Consider the following 26,087-nt stretch of genomic DNA (forward strand, 5'->3'; position numbering starts at 1 on the left):
ATTAACAGACCTGTACTGTAAAAAAAAAAAAATCCACAAATAAGTGGACCCTTGTTGTTCAATGGTCAACTGTACTCTCTGAACTTCTTATTAAAATTTCCTGCCCTAAAGAATTACAAGTCAAGTCTGACGTTTGTCTAGCCTTTTACAGCTTTAGGAGCACTTTCCAATAGGCAAGCAGGACAACTGCACTCAAAGCCACGTGGGTTCTAGACTAATGTCAGAGCCATTCATGATCTGCCCGGAACGAGGTATCTCAGCTCTCTGCACTCACACTTCCTCTTGCACAAAGTGCAGTGAGGAGGATAGATTTTGTTAAAATGATTTCTGTTTTACAGATGAAGAAACTGAGACTTGGAAAAACTGGACCCAAAAAGCTACGATTTGAACCCAGGACTCCTTTCATATATCATTCTAGTAAAACTTTTAAAACTTTTTGTTGAAGGATAACATTCATAGAGTAAAGTACACAAATCATAAACATTCACCTTGCTGAATTCTTACTAATAGACACACCCATGTAACTACCATCTGGATTAAGATAATAGGGTATTATCCAAACCACAGAAGCCATCCTCATGTCTCCTCCAAGTAGGGTTGCCAGATTTAGCAAATATCCCCCCAAAGTAGGGTTGCCAGATTTAGCAAATAAAAATAGTGCCTAGGACATACTTAAAATAAAAAATTATTTGCTTTTAATCTGAAATGCAAATTTCACTGGGTGGGCTGTATTTTGTCTGGCAATCCTACCTCAAAAGCAACCTCTAGTCTTTTATGATTCTTGATTAGTTTTGCCTATTCTTGTACGGCACAGAAGTGGAATCATATAGTATGCGCTCTTTTGGTTCTGGCTTCTTCCGTTTAACAAGTGCGTGAGATTCAACCATGTAGCGGGCAGCATTCCACGCTCAGCCCGCAGCTTGCGGGCCAGGGACCGGGAGGCCTCTTGGCGCACGCTGAGCTGCAGGGGCTGCTGAGCTGCCCGCGGGTCACGCCAGGAGCCTGCTCGCAAGCCCCAATTCAAGAGGTTCCTCCAGGACCCGGGAGTGGACCCTTATTGCAGTGAAGGGGGGGGCGGCTCCCTGGGGATGTGACCCACTGCTTTGAGTGGAGGAGCCTCAAGCTGGTGGGGATGGACATGCTACAGGAGCCAGAGAGAGGCCTTGCCCGTCACTACCCTGACCTGCCGAGGAAGCCCTTCTGCCCAGCCCTCATCCTCTACATGAGCTCCAGCCCCATGTGGCTGTGGTCTGGGAAGGCCCCAACGTGGTCTGCTCCTCCAGGGCCATGACAGGACACACCGACTCAGCTGAGGCTGCCCCAGCACCATCAGGGGGGACGTCAGCATCCATATCAGCAAGAACATCATCCATGCCAGCGACACCATGGAGGGGGCCCAGGGGAGATCCAGCTACGGCTCCAGAGCAGTGAGCTGGTGGACTGGGCAGACGAAGGCCACCAAAGCAGCATCCACCCAGCCCGAGCACTCAGGCCCACAGCCACCCCAGCAGCCACCCAGGATCAACCATCTCTGTTGACAAGGACTTGAGCCCACACGCATGGTCTCTCCGTCTGTCCCAGGCCACCTCCCTGTCCACCTTCTGCCCCACCCCAGCCCAGAGGGATTGAGCAACCAACTTTAAGTGCCTCTTAGTATCCTAAGCCAGCAAGAGATGGGACCAAAGCTTTTCCTTTTTTTTTTTTTTAAGATTTCATTTATTTATTTGACAGAGAGAGAGCACACACAGGGGGAGCGGCAGGCAGAGGGAGAGGGAGAAGCAGGCTCTCCGCTGAGCAGGGAGCCTGATGCGGGACTCCATCCCAGGACCCTGGGATCATGACATGAGCTGAAGGCAGACACTTAACTGACTGAGCCACCCAGGCACCCCACCAAATCCTTTCTGTACCAGTGCCAGACAACCTTTGGAGTGTCTCCAAAAGTGTGTAGTGTGACTTCTCCTCCCCCAAAGAGGGGGGGACATTAAATTCACCATATTGTCTATGGGGGTGGATTTCTTATTAAAGTTTCTGCCATCTCTGAGGAAGGGATGAGGACTTTATGCAAAGTTGTAAGAATTTGAGAGTATAAATAAAGCTTACCCTTTGTCTCTCTCCCTCTCACACTCACACACATTGTAACATTGTCACAATGTAGCAGCAATTCTTTTTCATTACTGTATATAATGGAAAACAAATTTGTTTTTTTTAAGATTTTAAGTAATCTCTACACCCAATGTGGACTGGAACTCACAACCCCGAGATCAAGAGTTACACACTCCACCAGTGTGTAACTCCACCAAACTGAGCCAGCCAGGCACCCCATCTACAGTGGAAGACAAATTTATAATATGTAATCAATATAAGTTTATTCATTGTATATTGTAAATATATACGTATACAATGAATATGAACTTTTAGGTTGCTTTTAGCCAAGGCAAAGGGGCTACTATAAATCTTCTTGTTCAGGTTCTTTTGTTAATATATGAATGCCTCTCTATTGGGTATACATCTAAGGGTAATATTTCTGTAACATTAGTGTACGCATATGTTCAGCTTTGATAGGCAGTACCAAATTTCTCCAAAGTTGTTGAACCAGTTTATTCAAGAATGCACAGAGAGATTCATTTGTATCACCTGGTATTGTCAGTTTACTCCCTTTTATGGTTTTAATTTGCATTTTCCTAATAACTCATGATTTTGAGCACCTTTTCACATGCTCACTGATGATTTAGATGTTTTCTTTAGTAAAATGCTTATTTAAGATTATTGCCCATTTTTTAAAAATGGTGTGTCTTTTCTTATTGATATGTAAGAATTCTTTACATATTGTAGATATAAGACCTTCATCAGACATAAGTTTTGTAAATATCGTCTCCTTGTCTGTGGCTGGTTTTTTACTCTCATAATGGTACATTTGGACGAACAGAAGCTTTTAACTTAAATGGGTATTACTTTTGTGTGTTTGCTGTTTAAGAAATCTTGACCTCTCCCAAGGTCATAAAGCTATCCTCCTATGTTACCTTCTAGAAGCATTTTCATTTTATTATTCACATTTAATAGAGCTACTGGACCTATTTCTTTGTCTATCATATGTACAATCCAATTAATTTAAAAATTATTTCCCAGCTTCATAATCCTATAGAATCTATGTTCATATTTGCTAATATCATCATTAGATAGTTCCTCTCAATCCAATAAAGAATTACTAAGCATATACCCATGTGCCAAGGCACTGTGCTTTATACTAAGAATTTAAAACTTGAACTCATGGGGCGCCTAGGTGGCTCAGTCAGTTAAGCATCTGCCTTTGGCTCAGATCATGATCCCAGGGTTCTGGGATGGAGCTCCACATCAGGCTCCTTGCTCAGGAGGGAGCCTGCTTCTCCCTCTCCCTCTGCCTGCAGCTCCCCCTGCTTGTGCTCTCTCTCTGTCAAATAAATAAATAAAATCTTTAAAAAAATAAAATAAAATAAAACTTGAACTCAGCATGGTGGTAATTTTCTCAAAGCCCCTACTCTAGCTTGTGGTCTGTCCAGATCCACCTATGTTTCCTGCCTCCACCCACCATGTCTCCGTTGATCCCCTTTAGGGGCAAAATCCACTCAGATTTGCTTCTAAGGCTGGGGCTTGATGCCTGTCCTCCAGAGTCTGGGCAGGAAGATGGAGAGCATACTGGCAAGTGTTGGTCTTTTGCCAACTGAAGGTTCAAAGAGAGAGCCTGAAACCTGGATCATTTGTGAGTTGCAGGTCCCTGTGCCAAGTTAGAGCCTACATTCCAGGCAAGTCAATGGTGACAAAGATCTGCTGTCCAGTCACTTGGATTGGCTCAAAAATGCTTGGAGCCGCTAAAACATCAGTAACAGGAGAAGTGATAAATATGAATGACTTACGGTACCTCATTGTATCCTAACTATTCTGCTTTGCTGACCTTACTAGTTCCTCCCATCAATCATCGATCACATAAATAACCAGCTACCAGTTCTCAGGCAGGAGAAGGTGGTCAGTAAAGGAATAGCAACCTTCACCTCAATTCCAGCATCTGTCCTTTGGAGATTTGGGGAACATAAACCTCTAACATAAACAAGCCCAACCCCCTACTCTGGTATCTTAGGCTCCTTGTATCTTAGGACTCTCTTTGGGGATTGGGGCTCCTTATCTGGTTCTTCCCAGCCCCTGGCCACCTCAAATTAGAACACCCCACCCTCCCCAGGGAGCCCCAGCCTCTAAAATTCACCTCCAACATTGATGGCTCCTGTCCCAGACAAACTGAACACAACTTCTGCAAGAGATGGGGTCTAGACAATGTGGGAGAAGGGGGCTTACTCTTCCATTTTCCTGATATATTTTCCCTCCACTTTCCTGCACCAGCCACTTCCCAATCCCTCCAGTGAAGACCCTGAGATATTCCAATGATGCTCTCCTACCTAGTGCTCCCTTGGTCAAAGGAGCTCTACCTGGGTGGCAGATAGCCCTTTCCTAAATAGAGGGAGGATTCCAAGAGTAGGGGGTCAAAGCCACAGAATTGAAATGCAAATGTGGGTTCTTAACTCTTGATGTATTTTTAAAAAGCAAGGGAAGACTGAGAGAGATTTTCCTGAGAACACTTTAAACTTGAAAACAGGGGCACGTGGCTGGGTCATCTGGTAAAGCATGTGACTCTTGATCTTGGGCTCATGAGTGCAAGCCTCATGATGGCGGGTAGAGATTACTTAAGAAAAAAAAAAAGTTTGTTAGTGCCCAATGGTGACGGTTAAAAGTTGAATAAAGATTTAAAAATAAATAAATAAATAAATAAATAAATAAATAAATAAATAAACAAACATGAACATGTACCAGGAATCTCTGACAGCATTGGTGTGTGTTCCTGATTTGAAGGTGGGACAGCAAGGAAAGCATCTGTGATGACCAGGCCAGAGGCAGAAAGGAAACTTTACTGGACCTTGTAAGGAGGGCAGCTGAGGGGAGCAAGACCAAAGGATATTCTCGGAGCAAACAGAAGGAGCCTGGAGGAAGATCACAGACTAGTGGGAGGCGGGCCTCCAGGGTGGCCTGACCATGAACGAGTCAGGGAAATAGTCCAATCCCTGTTGCAGGCCAAATACCAGCATTTAAAGGGAATTAGGGCTCCTATGAGCAGCATGGGGGGGGGGAGGGGGGGAACTGAGTTAACTGTGCTCTACACTCCGAAGCTAGCAGCTCCCACTGGGAACTCAACAGGAAAGACCTGACCCCTTCAGAGACAAAGGACTCAGGAGGGCTGAGTCCTATGATCACGGCTCATAGAAGGTGCTGGAACCAAAGGGAACTTTTCTCTCCATACCTAAGCCAAGGGGCCCCTAGCAACTCCAGGCTCTATTTAACTCTGCTCTACTTAATTTCCTCAAGATAAAGTGCCCTCACTGTGGACTCTAGCTTGCTTTCTCTGGAAGCAGCTGGGGGTGGCCTTTATTAAGGAAATGTTTCCTCTTTGACATAGGAATGACTGTTAGGAGGAAAGGCGGGAGATCTATTCTGGAGAGTAAGTCAAGCGGGTGGAGTGGGCATATCCCACGAATCCTCCTGAAAAAGGATGCTACTTATTCCCAGGGCTCAGGCCATTATTATTATTATTATTATTATTATTATTATTATACCCTGAGGCCGTCAACCTTACTGAGGGAAAGAAGAGAAAACTGGTGATTGCCATTTTCGAGAAATAGCTCTGCACACTGAACTGCTCCTCTTACCCCAGGTTGATCCCAAAGGCTTTCCAGGAGTTCCTGATGTGCACATAATCCAGGGGTTTGTGAACTTCAAGGCAAAACATTGCATCTGTATTTTTACGGAGCTCTCACTGAAATTTAGCATTTCCTTCTATTATCAATGTGGGCAACAAACTGTAAGAGCAGTGCAGTAACTGTGACCCTTTTTTTAAAAAAAATATTAACTTTATATTTAAACATTCCTAATTATTTCATGTGTTTCAACAAGCACATATTACTTATAATATGGGAATAATAATAAAATATAATTTATAAAACCGAAAATCTATAATTCTCCAAACAACTGCTAGGCCTAAATGTATTTCCCATATTATGTAAACAAACTTTCATAATATAAAAAAGGTAGAGAAACCACTTAATCCACTTTATGAACTCGCCTTAATCCCCAAGCCAAAACTAGACAATGACAAAGGGAGTAGGCGTAAAAATAAAACTTCAGCTCTTCTGGGTGCCTTGGTGGCTCAGTTGTTAGGTGTCTGCATCTGCCTTCGGCTCAGTTCATGGTCCCAGGGTCCTGGGATCGAGCCCCGCATCGGGATCCCTGCTCCGTGGGAAGCCTGCTTCTCCCTCTCCCACTTCCCCTGCTTGTGTTCCCTCTCTCGCTGTGTCTCTCTGTGTCAAATGAATAAATAAAATCTTTAAACAAACAAACAAACAAAACTTCAGCTCTTCCAGCATACCTCCTCCAGCGATGGTGATATGAATAAGACAGAGTTTCTCTGTCCATTTCTTGGCTTTGCTTCCTTAGTGTGGGCCACCATGACAGGAACACTACTGGAAATCACAGATATTTTTATGTCACATAATGATGGTTATGGAAACATCAAAATATCATTTATATTCATCATTAATTCTAAGTCACAATAGTTCTTAGACTTGCCTAATAAAAAAACAAGTAATTACATCACAGATTTGTTTTTAAAAAACAGAGCTGTATTTCAATATGATCGGGCTCTTTTGTAATCCTCTATGTATTTTTGATTTGTTTTTCACTTCTAACATCTTTATGGAGGTACAATTGAGCCTATGATAACCTACCTATATTTAAAGTGTACAACTGACCAATTTTGACATAAGTCTACACTTGTGAAATCATCACCACAGTGAAGAGAGTGAACTTGTCCATCACTTGCTATGGTTTCTTCATGTTCATTTGGAACTCCTCCCATCTGCCCCTCCTCAGACCCCAAGCCCCAGGGAAATCTAATCTGCCTTTTCTAGAACTTTATGTAGAGTTATACAGCATGTACTCTTATTTTTAAATTAGGCTTCTTTTATTTAGCATAATTATGTTGAGATTCATCTCTACTGCTTTATGTATCACTGGTTTGTTGGTTGTTTTTTTTTTTTTCCTGAGTGGTGTTACGCTGTGCAGTTAAACATTGTTTATCCATTCACCTGCTGATGGGCCTTTGTGTTCTTTCCAGTTCCTGGCGATTCCAAATGAAGCTGCACTGAACATTGGTGTACAAGTCTTTGTGTGGATATGGGCTCTCCTTTCTCTTAGGTAATGACCTAGGGGTGGAACGGCTAGGTCAAATAGGAAGTTTGTGTTCAACTTCATAAGAAACTGCCAGCCTTCTTTCCGAAGCGTTGGTAGCACCTACATTCCCAACACTGGTGCACGAATACTCCGTTGCTCCACATCCTCAGCAACACTTGGTGTGGTTGGTCTTTTTCATTTTAGGAACGCTAATAGATGTGAGGTGATATCTCATGGTGGTGTTGCTTTGCACTTCCTAGTGACCAATGGTAGTGAGCTTCTTCTCATATGCTTATTTACGATCTGTATCTCTTCTTTGGTGACGAGTCTGTGCCAGTGTTTTGCTCGTTTTCTTTTGGATTGTCTGTTTTATTATTGAGTTTTGAGAGTTTTGATATGTTCTGGATACAAGTCCTTTATCAGATATTGATCAGAAAATGTTTTTCTCCCATGTTTGGCTTGTCCTTTCGTCCTTTTGATAGTGTTTTCTGAAGAGCAGAAGTTCTTAATTTGATAAGGTCCCAGTTTATCAATTTTTGTGCATATGTGGATTATCTTTTCAGTGTCAGATCTAAGTCATCCTTGCCTAACCAGGGGTCACATAGATTTTTCCCTGTGCTTTCTTCTAGAAGTTCTACAGTTTTAGGTTTAACATATAGGTCTGTGACCCATTTTGTGTTAATGTTTTTTATATGGTGCAAGCAAGATATAGATCTAAGTTTTTATTTATTTTTTCATACAGATGTCCAATTGCTCTGGCACCATTTGCTGAAAAAATTATGCTTTTTCCACTGAATTGATTTTGCATTTTTGTGGAAAATACTTGATTATATATGTATGAGTCTATTTCTGAACTCTCTATTCCCTTCCATTGACCTATTTATCTATCTTTACACAATACCATATTGTCTTGATTACTGTAGCTTTATAATGAATCTTGAAGTCAGATAGTGTTACTCCTCTAACTTTGTTCTTTTTAAAAAAAGTTGCTTTGGCTCTTCTTAGTCTTTTGCATTTTCATATGAATTTTAAAAGCAGCCTGTTGATTTCTATAAAACAGCCTCCCAGGATTTTAATAGAGATTGCACTGGATCAAGGGATCAACAAACTTTTTCTACAGTGGGCCAAATAGTAAATATTTTACTGTCACAACTATTCAACTCTGCCATTGTAGCATGAAAGCATCCACAGCCAACACAGAAACATAGGAGTGTGGCTGTGTTCCAATACAACGCTATTTATAAAAACAGGTGGTGGGCTGGATTTGGCCTACAGGCCAGGGTTTGCCTATTCTTGCTACAGATCAGTTTGGGGACAACTGACATCTTAACAAAATGGAGTCTTCTCACCCATTAATACAGTCAATTTCTCCATTTATTTAGATCTTCTTTAATTTTAAAAAAATAGACTTTAATTTTTAGAATATCTTAGATATACAAGAGAATGAGATGTTAGTATGGAGATCCCCATATACTGTGTGCCCAGTTTCCTCTCTTGTTAATATCTTACATTAGTATGATACATTTGTTACAATTAATGAACCAATATTAATGTAACATTATTAGCTAAAGTCTGTAGTTTATTTAGATAGTCTTAGTTTTTACCTGATGTCCTTTTTCTATTCCAGGATTATATCAAGGATATCACATTATATTTAGTTGTCATGTCTCCTTAGATTCCTCTTGGGTATGATGGTTTCTCCAATATTCTGTGTTTTTGAGAAGTATTTGTCAAATATTTTGGAGGATACCCCACCGTTGGAATTTTTCTGATGTTTTTCTCACAAGACTGGAGAAATGGGTTATTAGAAGGAAAACCACAGAGGTAAAGTGCCATTTTTATGATATCGTATCAAATGTACATATATCAACATGATTTGTGACTGTTGATGGTGGCCTTGACTTTCTGGCTGAGATGGATTTGTCAGGTTTCTTCACTGTCAAGTTACTCTCTTTTTTCCATCTTTCCATACTATACACTTGGCTTTTGTTTTTGCTTAAAATGTTAGCATTTTTTTAAGTAAACTTTACCCCCAATGTGGGACTCGAACTCCTGATCCTGAGATCAAGAATCACAAGCTCTACCGAATGAGCCAGCGAGGTGCAGGTGCCCCTATACTGTACGCTTTGGAAGGAAGTCACTAGATGCAGCTCATATCTTAGGAATGAGAAGTTAGAACTTCTCTAATTTAACAAATTCTGTCATTTTTAGTGCACATCTTTTGTCAGATTTATCCCTAAGTATTTTATATTTGATGCTAGTCCAGAAACTACATTGTTATGCTATTGTAAATGTCTTTACATTTCAATTTCCAGTTGCTCTTTGTTAATATATAGGAATACAGTTACAAAATGATTTTCTTTATTTCTGGTAATATTCTTTGCTCCTAAATCAACTCTGATGCTAATTTAGTTACTCCTTTTGTTTTTAAGATTTTATTTATTTATTTGAGAGAGAGAGAGAGAGAGAGCATGAGCGGGGGGGGGGGGGGCAGAGGGAGAGGGAGAAGCAGGCTCCCTACTCAACAGGGAGCCCCATGCAGAGCTAGATCCTAGGACCCTGGGATCCTGACCTGAGCTGAAGGCAGACGCTTAACCAACTGAGCCACACAGGTGCCCCGAGATTCATGTTTTTGATTCATGTTAGCATTGTATATCTTTTTCAATTCTTTTGCTTTTAAGCTATTTGTGTCTTTATACTTAAAGTCATATCTTATAGGCATCATATAGATAAGCCTTCCTTTTTTATGCAATCTGACAATCTTTGCCTTTTGATTGGAGTGTTTAGACCATTTATGTCTAATGTGGGTATTGCTATGGTTGGATTTAAATCTACCATCTTGCTATTTGTTTTCTATGTCGCATCTGTTCTTTGTTCCCTTTTTCACTTTCATTTGGATTAAAATGACATTTTAATGATTCCATTTTATCATCTGTGATAGCTTATTAACTATAACTTTGTTATATTATTTTGATGGTTGCCTTAGGGTTTTTTTTTTTTAATTTTTTTAAAGATTTATTTATTTATGAGAGAGAGAGAGAGAGAACGAGCATGTGAGCAGGGGGAGGAGCAGAGGAGAAGAAGAGAGAGAATCCCAAGCAGACTCCCCACTGAGTGTGGAGCCCAACACAGGGCTCAATCTTACCACCCTGAGATCATGACCTGAGCCAAAATGAAGAGTCAGACACTTAAACTGACCAAGCCACCCAGGTTGCCCTTGCCTTAGGGTTTGTAGCATATATCTTTAATATATCACAGTCTTCCTTCAAGTGATACTATTTTTCTTTACCTATGGTGTAAGAACCTCATAATAACATACTTCCATTTTTCTTCATTCAGCTTTTGTGTTATTATTGTCATATATTTTACCACCACATATATTTTAAACACCACAGTACACTGTATTTTTGCTTTAAACAAATATATTTTAAAGATATTTAAGGGGTGCCTGGGTGGCTCAGTCGTTAAGCGTCTGCCTTTGGCTCAGGTCATGATCCCAGGGTCCTGGGATCGAGCCCCGCATCGGGCTCCCTACTTCGCGGGAAGCCTGCTTCTCCCTCTCCCACTCCCCCTGCTTCTGTTCCCTCTCTCACTGTGTCTCTCTCTGTCAAATAAATAAATAAAATCTTTAAAGAAAAAGATATTTAATAAAGACAAAAATCTTATTTTTACCCATGCTGTTAACATTTCTAGTACTCTTTATTCTTTTGTGTAGATCTGGATTTCTGATGGATATTTCTTCTTCCTGAAGGACTTCCTTTAACATTTCTTGTGCTGTAGGTATCCTGGTAATAAATTCTTCCAAATTTTGTATGTCTAAAAAGTTTTTGTTTTACTTTTGGTTTTGAAAGATTCTTTTGCTGAGTATAAATTTCTAAGTTGCCAGTTGGGGTTTGGTTTTATGTTTTGCTTCAGTACTTTAAAGATTCTAAAATTTTCTTTAAGACAGTCCACTGTCTTCTAGTTTGTATTGTTTTCCACAAGAATTCTCCTGTCATCCTTATCTTGTTCCTTTGTGTGTAGTATGTCTTTTATGTCTGGCTACTTTAAAATTTTTCATCACTGGTTTTAAGCAATTTTATTAAGATATACCTTGGTAGTATACATTTATTCAGGTTTCTTGTGCTCGGGGTTTGTTGAACTTCTTAGATCTTTGGGTTATTTTTAAAATCAAATTTAAAAGGTTTTTGATCATTATTTCTTCAAATATTTTATTCTTTGAGGACCCCAGTCACATATTTTGGGGGCTATTTGAGGTCATCTTATAGCTCAGTGATGCTTCAGATAATTTTATTTATTTATTTATTTATTTGGAGCGTGGAGCCCAACGTGGGACTTGAACTTACCATGTCCAGTGTGGAGCCCAACGTGGGGCTTGAGCTCACCACCCTGAAATCAAGACCCAAGCTGAGATCATAATTCTGATGCTTAACCAACTGAGCCTCCTAATTCCCCCTATCATCAGTATGGTATCATTTCTGAATCAGTTTTGATTGATCAATGTTCATATGCATTATGGGATTTATTTTCCTGCTTCTTTGCACCCTGGTAACTTTTTACCCACACTAAACACTGTGAACTTTACTCTTTGGGGTGCTGGATATTTTTGTATTTTTGCAAGTATTCTAAGTACTCTTGAACTTTGTTCTGGAACATGGTTAAATTGCTTGGAATCAGTTTGATTTTTTTTTTTTTTTAAAGATTTTATTTATTTATTTGAGACAGAATGAGAGAGAGAGAGAGCACATGAGAGGGGGGAGGGTCAGAGGGAGAAGCAGGCTCCCTGCCGAGCAGGGAGCCCGATGCGGGACTCGATCCAGGGACTCCAGGATCATGACCTGAGCCGAAGGCAGTCGCCTAACCAACTGAGCCACCCAGGCGCCCGGTTTGATTTTTTTTTAAATCTTATTTTTAAGGCTTGGTGGGTGAGACCAGAACAGCATTTTGATTAGAACTAAATTTTCCCAACTACTGAGACAATACCATTCTGAGTACTCTACCTGATGTCCTGTGGATTTTGAGATTTTTAGTCTGGTTGATGAGAAGAGGACCTGTTCTTGACCCTGTGTGAGCTCCAAGAATTGTTTCTTCCCTATAGTCCTTCCAGGTGGTTCTTTTCTTGCCTTGCGCAGTTTCTTCACACAAGTGTGCTGACTAGTACTCAGTTGAAGACTCAGTGGAAACCCTCTCCAGATCGCTAGAGTTTTCTCTTTGTGCAGCACTCTCTCTTCGATATTCTGCTATGCAAACTCTAGCCACCTTGGCCTCCCCTTTCTCCCAGCTTCTTCTCCTCAACTCAGGGAGACCAGGGGCTCCCTGTCCTTGCACATGGTTTGGAAACTCTCCAGGCAACCACAGTGCTGTCCTACTTTGTTTCCCATCCCTCAGGGGTCACTGATACTGTTGCCTGATACTCAGTGTTTTAAAAACTATTGTTTCATATACTGTGTCTAGCTTTTTAGTTATTTCAGGCAAAAAGGTAAATCTGATCCTTATTTTAATCTTGGTCAGCAGTGGAAGTCTGCAATCAGTTGTATATATTTTATTTAATGTATTTAAAAATATGTATATAGACTCTGAGAAGGTGTCCATACCCTTTACCAGATGGCCAGAAGGGACCATGACATGAAAGAAGGTTAAGAACTGCTGCTCAGTACCTCAGGTATTAGTTTGTATTTTTTAAAAGTAATCCCTATACCCAGTGTGGGCTTGAACTCACGACCCTGAGATCAAGAGTTACATGCTCTACCGACTGAGCCAGCCAGGCCACCCCATTACTTCATTTTTTTTAACCTCTCCCCCTTCCCGGGGCATAGATTTTGTGTGGGGCAGATGGGAAAAGGCCCTCATTGCTTTTAGGCCTTCAGAAGTTGGTGTCCAAGCATAAATGAGAGCACGACCATGTTCTTTGGGAGGTTTGGGCTTGTGGGTTCCCCCTGGAACAGGTGTGGGAGGAACCTGATTTCTGCTCTGCTCCATGTTGGTTTTGTTTTTGTTGCTTCTTGCAGAGAGGTTTGTAAATCTGCATGCTGCGGACAAATGTGTTATGGAGTATTAATTTCACATCAAAACTGGTTATGAAACTGCCTTTTCTTTCTCCATGCCCCTCCTGGAAACCCTTCCCACCCCATTGCAGACTCTGCCCCATTTCCCCCTCCTCCATAATTAGGGTTTATGCTTCCTGAACCTGAAAGCCTTTGCCTGGTGAAGGAATCTATGTGCACCCTAGCAGAGCATGTTTTGTTAATCCTGGTGCAAAGTCAGAACAGGTTGGAGGTCTCTCCTTCCTCTCACTGACAAGGGAGCGGAAGGTGGAGCTGGCTCCCACCTGGAAACTATTCATGAGTTCTGTATTTTGCCCAGAATTCCAAGTCTCCCCTAATTTCTTTTGGAAGACTAGAACTATCTGAGCTGCTCTGTAGGGACAACTGAAATGAACTCATTAGCATTTGTAAGCGGGTCTGTGGGAGCCAGGCAGAAGGGATTCATTCTACAGAGATGAACATTAACACCTTCCCCAATCGAGCTCAAGTGCTACTCCCGCGTCAAACTCAGAAACACCTTTCTCTGTTTCTCTCTTCTTATCTGGATTGAATAGTTCTGCCCCAGGGGTAACACAGCCATCAGCAAATCACAGCCCAGCACAAGGGACTCCAAAATCCAGCCTTTGGCACCTGTGCATTCTTTTCACTTAATAAATGAATGAGCTCTGCTGTATACTAGCCCCTGCTGAGAGCATGATGAGCAAAAACGAACTCTGCAGTTCCTCTTTATGGGGGGCTTACCATCTAACTGAGAGACAGACATTGGTGTGTGTGTGTGTGTCTGTCCACATACACATCTATGTATGTATGTATGTGTATAAATATATTTATGTATATATATACACACATATATAATCATACACATATATTTATATATGCACATATATAAAATATAACTGTGACAAGAATCAGAAATCATAAGCTAGGGGGAACTGACCTGGTCAGGGAGTTTGGGAAGTCTTCCCTGAAGAAATAACAACTCATCTGAGATATAAGGGATGATTGGCATTAATGAGGGGTAGACGGGAAGGGATGTTGCAGGCAGAGGAAACGGAATGTGCAAAGGCCCTGTGGCCTGAGGAAGCAGGTGTGTGTGTCAGATTGTATTTTTTAATGATCACTGCATCACTATGGGGTATCCCACAACTCTTCTTACAATGTGATCCTGATACTTATCCAGGAAGATGTGGGGTCTTTTTCTTCTTAAAATTTGATGGGCCTGTGACTACAACAGAGATGAGGCCATATGACTTTCAAGACTAAATCTACATATCTTCCGTCTGGCTCCCTTGGGGCCTAGCCACCATGCTGTCAGGCTGCCATGCAGCCACATGGAAAGTCCCGACTGATGACCCAGCTGGCAAAGGGCATCACCCTCCAAACATGTGAGTAAATGAACCTTCAGATGATTTGAACCTCTGAAGCTGATGTCAAGTGGAACAGAGATGAATTGTCCCCACCAGGCCCTGCCCAAATTGCACATTTGTGAGCAAAATAAATATTGTCATTGCTTTAAGCCACTAAGTATCAGGGTGGTTTGTTCTGTTGCTGTGAATAACAGTATGTATGGGGAAGTATGAGAAAGTCAGTGGAAAAGAGCACAAACAACTTGGAACACTATTCTGTGAGCTGAGAACGGAAAAGGGAGCAAGTGCTAGATCCAGAACTTGCTAGAAGCCCAATGACACGACAAGAGGCTCCCCCTCAGAGCCCACAAAGACCTGGGGGCCCATGGCTTGGCAATTGGAGTGAGGGCTGAAATTCAGCCAAGCACTCCTGTTCATGGCACACCTATACAACTATGCTCTGGGGCCCTGCTAGAATACACAAGGCCTCAGAGACTGAGTTAGGGATTTTGTCTTTATTCTAGAAGCAATGTGGGACCAGGTAAAGGGACCAGCAAAATGATTCCTATCGTTTAAGTTCAGAAGCTCCCACGAGACTTCCAATAGATGCCATCCATAGATTTCAGGTTCCATTCCAAGGTAGAAAATGGGGCCAGAAAAGTCAGCCTTCCTGTTCTTCAATATTTCTCTTTTATAAAGGTGGAGATAATTTCTACCTACATACTAATCCCAGTTTTGGTCTAACCCAGAATAATTAAAAGATGGCTAACAGTGATGATCACTAAAATCTAGTCCCTTGCCTTTTTAAGTTTTTGCCTTTTAAGCTATTCTATTGGCTTGGTTCTGACCCAGTGTCTCAGATACTTTAGATCTGGATTTCTCCTCACATCTTTGCATCCTCCTCCCCCTCATTCTGTTTCCTGTCACCAATAGCTAAGAGAATGACCTCCAACATCCTCCAAGAACGTGGTCAAGCTCTGAGTCATGACCAGTATCCTCCCACATGGTGGGCCATGTACAGAACAAAGAGTAAGATGAATAAACCATGGTAGAAGGCACTTTTGGCTATCTGCACAATGCATTCTCTCCTACCTTTCTGGATAAGAACAAGCTGATTTTGTTCACCTTACCCAAGTGATTACAGCTTGTCAGGAAGTTTGGACTTCTCCTAGCCCCAGGACTTTGAAGCTTGATTGACCTAAGCAAATCATGGTGGTCTCATCCTTCTTGCCAAATGAATGATTTGGACTTGAACCAATGAGATGTGAGGGAAAGTCTGCTGGGGAGCCTCTCCAAAAGTTTTCCTTGCTCATGAGAAGGAATACAGAGCTTGGAGGATGCTCTCGTTTTCATAAGACTCCCAGGGCTGTAGCTGCCATCTTGAGACTATGAAGGAATCTCATGTAAGAGGATGAGTTCACAGGCTGAGGATAATAAAATGAAAAGATGGAAATGACCTGCTTCATTGAAGATATCATTGAACAACTAAATTACCAACCCTGGAGTCATTCTAACTCCAATTGGTTTGTCATATAAGGTAATAAAAGATCTTATTGTTTAAGGCACTTTATGTAAATTTGCTATTGCTTCTGACTAAAACATCCTAAACTGATACAGCTCCTCTTGTTGTGAAATCCAGATCATATACTTAGATTTTCTTCTTCCTGTGAGCAGAAGATGAGGAAGACACACTAATATTATAAGCACCTACTGTGTATCAGACATTGTGCTAAATGCTTTCCGTTTAATATTTACCCTAAGGTACTCTATGGATTTTACAACACGGCTACAAATTCTTTAATGCTTTTTCCACCAAGAGATAGGATTGTTCTTTCATAACTGATCTTTTTGTTTATATTTAATATATAAAGTTTCATAATCGCTGAGCTCAACAATAATTTGTGAAGTTGTATGCACAAATAACAATCTGATTTTTCTCTTAAATACAATGATTCATTAATATTTTTTTTAAAAAGAGGTGGGCTCTATGTCTCTCTTTCTTGGATCTGGGTAGAGTTATGAGTATTTTAACCAACAGAACGCAGTGAAAGCCTCAGTCTTAAAAAGTTGTGCAGCTTTCTCTTTGTTCACTGGAGCCATGTAAGAAATTCAATTATCCTAAGACCACCATCTGAAAGTCCTGGTGTAGGTGCTCTGTTTGACAGCCCCAGCAGAGGCCAGTCTGCCAATCATGCTTGCTAAGGCTCCAGACATGTGATGATGTCATCAAGAACCTCCAGAGCAGCCTACCAGCCAGCTCTGTACCACCAAGTGTCCTCAATTGATGCCACATGGAACAGAAGAATCGCCAAGCCATGTGGTGCCTAGAATGGCAAGATATAATAAAATCGCTGTTGTTTTAAGCTACTACATTATTGAGATACTTAGCTATACAGCAATAATCAGCATAAGATTGGCTTTGTTACTTTTTCTTTGCAGATAGGAATAACAAAACCAAAGCTCAGGCCATTAAGTAGTGGAAGCAGGATTTCGATCTCCGTTTGTGTGGCTCCGAAGCCTAGTCTCTTCCCAATACGCTGTAATGCCTGGATCCTTCCTTAATATTCAGGCACCAACCCTGGCCTTTTCTCTGTTTTGACTTCTGGTTCACAGTCTGGCTTCATTCTCCAGATTTATGGTTCCTACCTGACATTTCTTTCTACATGGTTAGACCATCCATTTTGTCCCTCTCTACCAGCCTGATCAGTGGTGTGGCCATTGCTGCCTGCCCACTGGTATTCCGGGCGGCTCTGTTATCTCCCAAACTCAATCCCTGTCAGATGTAAGTGTTGTGCTCGTCATTTCAACCACACACCGTTAGTGAGTGTTTGTTTAACTCCAGGTACTCAGATGGGTACTTGGGAGGCAAACACAGAGTTCCACCTCAAAGAGGATGGGATATGGAAGTCTTAACATTCGATTTGTTAACAGAGACACCCATGTAGAAACATCTAGGTGGACACTGTGTTCTTTCGAAGGACGTAAGACATTCATTCCAGAGTTGTGCCATGTTCCACAATTCCCTAAAAACTCGTCAGTTGTCATGGGTTTTGTTTTGTTTTGTTTTGTTTACCATATGAAGGCATTTCTGACCTCTGTCCCTAGCCTGGTTCACCAGATGTGGCTCTGAAGACCTTCGCGTTGTTCTTGCTCCCTCTCTGAAAGAGCAGAACTTGGTCACCACTGAAGAATTTGAAAAGATGTAGCACTGGTAATCAGGACAACCTTTGCTTTCTCTTTAACTCTCATGGGTTTCCTTTGTGTTTCTTCTGTTGTTCTTATCTGTTCTTTTATCCATTTCGCACTGCCTGTGCTTACCTCACTGGGATCTTGAGTCCTTGGGCTTTCAGGGATAAAAAGCTAGTTGGTCCTTGGGCAGCCTCAAGACACTGGCCAAAAAAATCCTCAAGCTCACATTTCCTTTGTGCCCCCTTCACTAGTTAGCACAGGAAACTAGAGGACTTCTGGGACCAAGACAGTCTAATCAGACCAGACACAGAGAACTACCAGATAATCTGACACAGAAGAACATAGAGTAGGAGCTACATGGAATGTTTTGAATAGAAGTGAGCACATCTTATTTTATAATTCCTATGGACGAAAGGAATGGAGAAAGAAGATACACACATACTGGCCCAGCTCTACCACCTACCAGTGGGATGATTCTGAAGAAGATTCTTAACTTTTCTGACCCTTAGTTTCCTTATCTGTAAAATGGGGATAATAACCGTATCCACCTCACCCTGTTGTGAGGATGCAAGGAACTCATACAAGTCAAGCATGAAGCATAGTGCCTCCCATGGTGGAGGCTGAATGAATGAAAGCCATAAACCATTATCATCATCACATCCTCATTGTTGTTTCCAAGTTCATACAACGTACCCTCTCAGTACCTTGAACGGTTTCCATCCTGTACTCTTGAACGAAAGGGTTAACTCCTGGAAGGCACCTTCTAGTTCCTGGTAAAATACAGCTCTGAAAGCCTGGATCAAATGACTGCAGGGTTTTCCTTTCCAAACCAGTGGTTAGGGGCTCTGACTGCCCCCACCTGCCCCCGAAGGGGTGGGAGCCTGTTCAAGGAGGAGCCAGGTGGAACTGGATTTTCTTCCCCTGTTGCTTTAGCATGATTTGTCTCTTGGACCTTTGTTCTCCCAAACAAAGCCAAAGGAAAACTTCCCCATCTTGTAAATACTATGGCTCCAAACCCAGGCTGTGGTAGTGTGCTAAGTAACTTCCATCTGAGGAGGGCACAGAACACGCCCCCAACCGCCCCCCCACCCCGGCCCTCTGCCCGTGCCTGTGAACAAATGAATGAAATGAATGAGTGAGTGGATGAGCAGAATGCAGGTGAGGCCAATTTTTAGCCCCAGGCAATCACTTCATCCTCCAAAGAGGCTAATCCTTGGGTCTCCTCTCCCTCTTCCTTTTCCCTTCCCTCTCCCCCAGTCTTTCCTTGTTTCCTACCTTGGTCAGTAAGGACTTTCCACGGTCTTGTCATCTGTGGCTCTTTCCCCCAGGCCTGGAAAACAGATCTATTCAAAGTTAAAAAAAAAATTGGACAGACACCTAGAGGATTATGCCAGAGAAAAGCCCTGCAGAGATCTCAGGTGACGGACCGCTCAGGCAGCCGCGAGCAGGCCTACCCCGTGCATCACCCCAGCTCCAGCGGCCTCTATATAAACTTCGGAGAATGTCAAGGAATGCAGCTTGTGAAGGAGACAGCCTCCTTTCTTAGACTGAAGTCTCAGATGGATAATGGAAGGCAGATAATAGAGGGTTCTTATATATCAATTAAACTTGAGACAAAGCCTTTCCACCTCTATTGAGGACTCATGTCTGGGGCCTGAGAGATTAGAATATTAGGAAAGAACTGTCAAAAAATGCATCAGGTTGGCTTGCTCTACAGACAGGTATTTATTTGCCAGTAAAAGGAAAAGAAAAAAAAAATCTCAGCAGGCAAGCAGTCAGAGATAGTGGACATTGCTTTGGTTTGAGAAAGCTCTGGGTGAAGCTGCTTCCTGGATGTGGATAACATAATAGGCTTTGGGGAACAGAATTAGTGGCTGGCCCCCACTTTTGGTAGCAGCTCTAGATGTGAATTATGCAGTTCCGGATTGATATGTTAAGGACTGGAGTGATCTCTCCCCGTGTCTTTGCAACCTCGGAACCATCTTCCTTATGCTTAGGGCTAGATGGCTCATCGCATATGGAAACATCCTCCTCCTTTTGAATAAAAATAAAAACAGCCAAATTAAGAAGCCTGGTGAGCATTTGGCCAGAAAAAAATGTTAGCTGGGCATCTCGAACTGCAGATCCTTCATCTATAAAATGACTGTAATGATAGGACCGTGTATTTTTCGTTTTCAAAATATTTTCATATTTGGTCTTTGAGGTAAGAAGGACAGGAATTAAAAGTCCCCTTTTAATTGTGATATGTATTAGTACCATTTATAAAAAAGGAAACCGAAGTCTAAAAAGTGAATGGGGTTTCTCTGTGGGAATCTAAATGCAGAAATAGAATTCCATGGTGGCAAAATACAAGTGTACTTAAAAGAGATTTCCACCTTTTTTTTCATAAGGTGGTTGTGACTATAAAAATCACCTGAGAGGCTTTGGCCCTCACCCCCCAGAAATTCAGATTCAGCAAAGCTGGGATGGTGTGCAGAGTTCTGCACATTTCATGAGTTCCCTTAGTTGATCCTCAGGCAGGCTCCTTGGACCATATTTGGAGAGTTATATACTAGGCTTATTCTTTTCCAGAATGATCAGGTCAAATCAAGAATATTTAGTTTTGGGGCACCTGGGTGGTTCAGTCAGTTGAACATCTGACTCTTGATTTAGGCTCAGGTCACGATCTCAGAGTCACGGGATTGATCCCAGCGACATCGGGCTCCTCGCTCAGTGGGGAGTCTGCTTGAGATTCTTTCTCTCCCTATCTGTCCGCCCCTCCTCCCTGCACACACTGTCTCTCTAAAATAAATATATAAATCTTAAAAAAAAAAAAAAGAATATTTAATCTCCTCTTGGGGTGCCTGGCTGGCTCAATCAGTAGAGCATGCAACTCTTAATCTTGGGGTTGTGAGTTCAAGCCCTACATTGGGCATAGAGCTTACTTTAAAAAGTAAATAAATAAATAAAAATTAAAAGAAAAATAAAGAATATTTAGTCTCATCTTATTCTGTCTCCAGAGCAACGAAGCCTCTTCTGAAGATCAAAACTTGCTAATTCCTGAGATTCTTCCAGCAAGTTGTAGGTAGTTGATTCTCCCTCCCCAAGCTCTAGGCAAATCCAAACTTCAGCAATATTGCATTTGTATTGTCTGCCAGGAAGGAAGTGAATCAGAGACAAAGAGCCAGGACGCCCTCCATTCAGGGAACATTTACAAACATACTGTTAAGAATTCCACCCTGAACAAATGAAATTTCAGACTCGGAATTGAAATATTAAGACTTTTCACAAGCAAATGACTGTCTGAATTCTTTTTTACTAGTTATGCTAGAAATTCTACTGCCAGATGTCTATTTTCAGCAAGTAATGGTGAACTCTAGAAAGTTTAAGCTGCGGTATGATATGAGTTACTAATTTACTAGATCAATTACCAAAGGGTTATGGTGGTCAGTCAAGAGAAATATGACAGCTAAATTCCACTCTGACTCAAGCCAGACATTTTTGCAGACACCATTTCTAAGAGCCTGAGAAATTCTGCATTCCACTTTCCCTGATTCTTAAGTCCCTTCTCAATTACCCAGGGAGGATCATTGCTGATCATCAGCATGCTGTTGCAACTCTGTTTTAATGGTTACTTTAAATCATAGTTACCGTGTTCTCAGTTGTGGTTTTAATGTACTTAAAATGGCAGCTCTATAATGAAAATAGACAGCAATTCACAACCCCAGCTAAATACCAGAATCACCTATGGAGCTTTTAGAAAAATCCAGATGCTAGTGACCCACCCCAGACCTAGTGACTCAGAATCTCATGGGATGGAGTCTGGGTGTGTTTGTTTATTTGTCCTTACTTTTTTTTTTTTTTTTGGTAAAGCTTCCCGGGAGTGCATACCCACCCCCACCTCCACCCTGAAGAACTACGGTATGTTTTTGTGCTTCTCATGGTAATAAATTCTGCTATTTGTGACAGTCTCTCATGTGCTGGGGACTTTGCCTATAACACATGTAATTGTTCCAACAACACTGTAGGCTAGGAATTATTATTTTGCTCTTATTACAAATGACGCCCCAAAAAGTTTAAGCAAATTGTTCTAAGCCACTGAGGTCTTTTTGTCTCCAAATCCATTTTCCTTCTATGTGAAAATCTGTCATTACTTAAGAGGCTCAGGGCTCAGCAAGGTGAATTCCTTAGCTCAGTAAAGTAGTGGATACATTTGTGGAATTTTTTTTTTTCTGAAAAATATCCATTTCTGTCCCTCCTCCTTCTTATCCTTTAGGTCATGGCTTAGATAGCATTTCCTTCTGAGATTTTCTGGCCGGCCTCTCCTTTGTGCTGTCAGTGAGCTCTGCGCTGGACCTGACCCTGTAATGCAGTTGTCTGTTTCTTTGTTCTATCCCTCCCCAGACTATCTCCTCCCAGAGGACAGATACCCAGACTTACCACTGTATCCCTAGCTAGCCACCTCGCGGAGTACCTAGCTTGTGCTCAATAAATATTTGTTGAATGAATGGATGAATGGGCAGATGGATGTGTGCATGGATGGATAGATAGGTGGATGGATGGATGGATGGATGGATGGACGGACGGTTGATTGTGGACTGAATTAATTGCCAATGACAAGGGAGCAAAAATGAGAACTGATTCATGAGCATGACTAAAAGAACTTAGAAATTCTTCTAATAGGAGAATCACTTAAAAAAAAAAGACTCAGGAATCCTGTTAGTAAAATGACTGAAGACAGAGAGCAAATATAATTTTTTTTAGAGAGAGAGAGAGAGCATGCGTGTAAGCAGTGGGAGGGGCAAAGGGAGAGGGAAAGAGAGATTCTTAAGCAGACTCCATGCTCCGTGTGGAGCCCGACCCCGGGCTCGATCTCACGACCCTGAGATCATGACCTGAGCTGAAATCAAGAGTCGGACGCTTAACCAACTGAGTCACCCAGGTGCCCCAGATAATTTTTGGCATTAAACATAAATAAGACCTCTCATGCTCCCAGAGGAATATTTAAGTTACAAATGAATGAATGAATGAATGATTTAACTCACATATTGTTCTTATCCAGTAGTAACAATAATGCCACCTTGGTTTCTAGACAATCTTTCTTGCCTCAAAGAGGTTAAATCACTCGGGCAAAGTTTGTTACTTCCCATTTCAAAGAACTTTCTCAACTGTCTGGTTATTCCAAGTGTTTGAAAAGAAAAAAGGAGGAAGGGAGAATAAAGACCATCTGTATGGCAAAGTAGGAAGCTCGCTCACCCTATTGCTTCATGATGGATCATATAAAGAGAAAAGATTTTGAAATAATGGCAGGTCTTCAAGAGTAACAAATGGCATCTTAGAAAACAAAGCAAAAACAATAACAGCATAATACAGCAAGGAAGACAGCATAAATGCAGAGGAAGGGAGTATAAAGAGCTCTGGATATTGGAGAAGGAAGCTCTTTGGAGTCATTGCTCTAGGACTTGGGTAATCTGTATCAAAAGAAAAGCCTTATGATATTTTGGGCAGATCTTCAAGAGTAATAAAAGGCAGATTAAGAAATAAAATTCAAAACACACATACACACACACACACACACACACACACACTCCCCTACCTCAACACCATCTTCATTTCCCTCCCCGCCCCTCTTTGTAAATACTGTACAGCAAGGAGTCCAATGTAAGATTAAACCTACTTTGAACATTATAGTGAATACCAGGCCCCCCCAAACCAGAACATTTTCTTCCTCATTATCACCTCATTAAGATGCCCCTAAGGCCCTCACTCTTTATGCGATGATATCATGCAAGGAACAGGTCCTGTGTACCTGCGATGAAGCATGACTGATATTTAAGACCAACAACTCAAGAGCCTTTGATTGCTTTTGTGTTTATTCAGAATGGCACTTTTATGTGGGGCCATAAAGTGGTGAATTTCCTATACAGAGCTGAGAGTGTGTGAGTTGGGGCAGGTGGCGTGTGGAAGCCTGGGGTAGGGTAGGTGGCCCCCGAGCCTTCTCTCCGAGTATGACCACCATACTCAAATAAGAGATTGTCTAACTTCCCTGTACACGGCTGTGTTCATGTTGCTAAATCCCATGGCCACCTCTGAGATATGAAAAGGTGGAGGAAGTGATGTCAATACGGAAAAAGACAGATAAAAGCAAATTGTCCCTGACAAATTATGAGTCATATACCTTTTAACCAGGTTGTTCTGAGAAAGGCAAGCCATTGTTACCTGAATTTAACCTCTGAGATTCCAAACACAGGGATACTTAGGAGATGGGACTTTATGTTGCAGTAGAAAGATAGTCCCCTAGGGGCGCCTGGGTGGCTCAGTCAGTTAAGGGTCTGTGTTCAGCTCAGATCATGATCCCAGGGTCCTGGGATCGAGCCCCATGTCCGGTACCCTGCTCAGCGGGGGGGTCTGCTTCTCCCTCTGCCTCTGCTCATGTGCTCTCTCTCTTGCTCACTCTGTCTCTCAAATGAGTAAATAAAATCTTTAAAAAGAAAAAACAAAGCGATTGTCCCCTATATAAATACACTCTGTACCCCGCTCCCCCTCCCTGCCCAATTTTGGCCATAAGCTCAAACTCATCTGCCATTCTGGCCCTTGGAAGAAAGGCAGAAGAACAGCTGCTACTCCAAGTTGAGTGAGTACACCACCCAATCTCCTTTTGGGGATGTGGATAGTGATTCCCCAGTCTTACCAACACTGCTATGTAAATACAGCTTCTATAGCCCATTGGACCAGATTTAGTTCCTACCTTTTCTTTAAAAAAAAAACAAAACCAAAACAGCTTTATTGAAATAAACTTCTATTCCACACAATTCACCCACTTAAAGCATACAATTCGATAGTTTTGGGTATACTACACTAGTTAATTTTTTAAATTGGTCCATATTTTCTTTTCTTCTTCTTCTTTTTTTTTAAGACTTTATTTCTAAGTAATCTCTACACCCACTGTGGGGCTTGAACTCACAACCCTGAGATCAAGAGTCTCACACGCCACCGAATGAGTCAGCCAGCGGCCCCTGGTCCATATTTTATTAGAAATTTCAGTACTGTCACTGAAGAAGGGAAGAAAATCGAAGAAGAAATAACGGTAGAAGTATAGAAGGGAAAGGAGAAAATGAGTCAGGAACAGAAAGAAAGGAAACCAAATACTTCCAAAGAAGAGGAACCGACCGCTTCTGGGTTTCTCAGTCTTTTAACCAGGATTCAAAAACCAACATGGCAGCAGATCCCTGAAAGGCAGGGGCAGAATGTGGAGAATGTGGAGAATTATGGAGCAAAGGCCCAGATGGGCTGTTGTGGATTGGGACTGAGAGTGGAAAAGGCTACTGGGAGGCCACAGGAAATCTCGAACCCTGCCTCGTTGGTTCTTCATCACTCTGCTGAGCCCTCCCCAACAAGGGAACCAGGCACAGAGTAACAGCTCAGTGACCTGAACCAGGTGCCAATTTTCAACTCCGTCCTTTTCTTGCTTCTCAAATTGCAGCATTTAATGAGGTAAAACATCAGATTACAGAGAACTTTTAAAAAAAATTTTTAATGAGAATTCAGGGAAGTTTCTGGGTTAGCTGAGAAGTATGAAAGTATTTAACCTCCATTCAGCAGACTGCCCTTTATTAACATTTTCCCTTCTACTGTTGCTCACAAAACTGCACTTTCTCAAACAAGTTCACCATTTGGTGTTTGGATCTGGTTATAGCCAGACAGTGCATGTCACTGTTACAGCATACAAATCAGCCCGGAGCTTGATTTAAGGACCAGGGCACTCTTCAGGGTAAACGCGGTGGGAAGGGAGTTGCTCTGTACGTGGAGACGTGGCTGCTCACATGGCAGTGGTCGCTGACGGACTGCACCCCTCCCTGTTTGTCATCATCCGTACTGGCATTGTTCCCATGGAGACCCACTCTTCCGGGAAGCACGAGCCGGAGTGTCTTCCATGAATTCCACTCAAAAGTGGCTTTCTGCCTTTCTGCAAGGTCAACTCCTTATTTTGCTCTCTTCCCGGGGGGGACATAGGACAGTGATAAAATGGGTAGAAGGAGAAGCAGTAAGGACTAAACAGAGAGCACTCCCTTCTCCCCAGTGTACTCCTCTTTGTAAGCTACCAGAGGACAGAATGCAGAAAACTGTCTTCCCTAAAGCCACAGACTGTTAGAACCGAAGGTCCCCTCAGAGCCATCTGTTCTTGCCTTCCTGGCCTCACTTCTTTTACTCGCTCTAGTTTTCTTTGGGAAACTTACTCTCTTGCATCCTCAGACCTTTGGATGGGGCTGACCTGGCCCCTGGT

The 26,087-nt window shown here is 42.0% G+C and overlaps 1 long non-coding RNA gene and 1 pseudogene across 1 annotated transcript in view; both read left to right on the top strand.

The window, feature by feature from the left end:
• LOC144382543 (uncharacterized) overlaps nucleotides 1-26,087 on the top strand; it is a 258,665-nt gene that overhangs the window by 90,497 nt on the left and 142,081 nt on the right. The window lies entirely within an intron of this gene.
• Nucleotides 1,133-1,549, top strand: LOC118521047 (nucleoside diphosphate kinase, mitochondrial pseudogene; annotated as a pseudogene).

This window comes from Halichoerus grypus, chromosome 7 (assembly GCF_964656455.1).
Source record: "Halichoerus grypus chromosome 7, mHalGry1.hap1.1, whole genome shotgun sequence".
Taxonomy (NCBI): Eukaryota; Metazoa; Chordata; class Mammalia; order Carnivora; family Phocidae; genus Halichoerus; species Halichoerus grypus.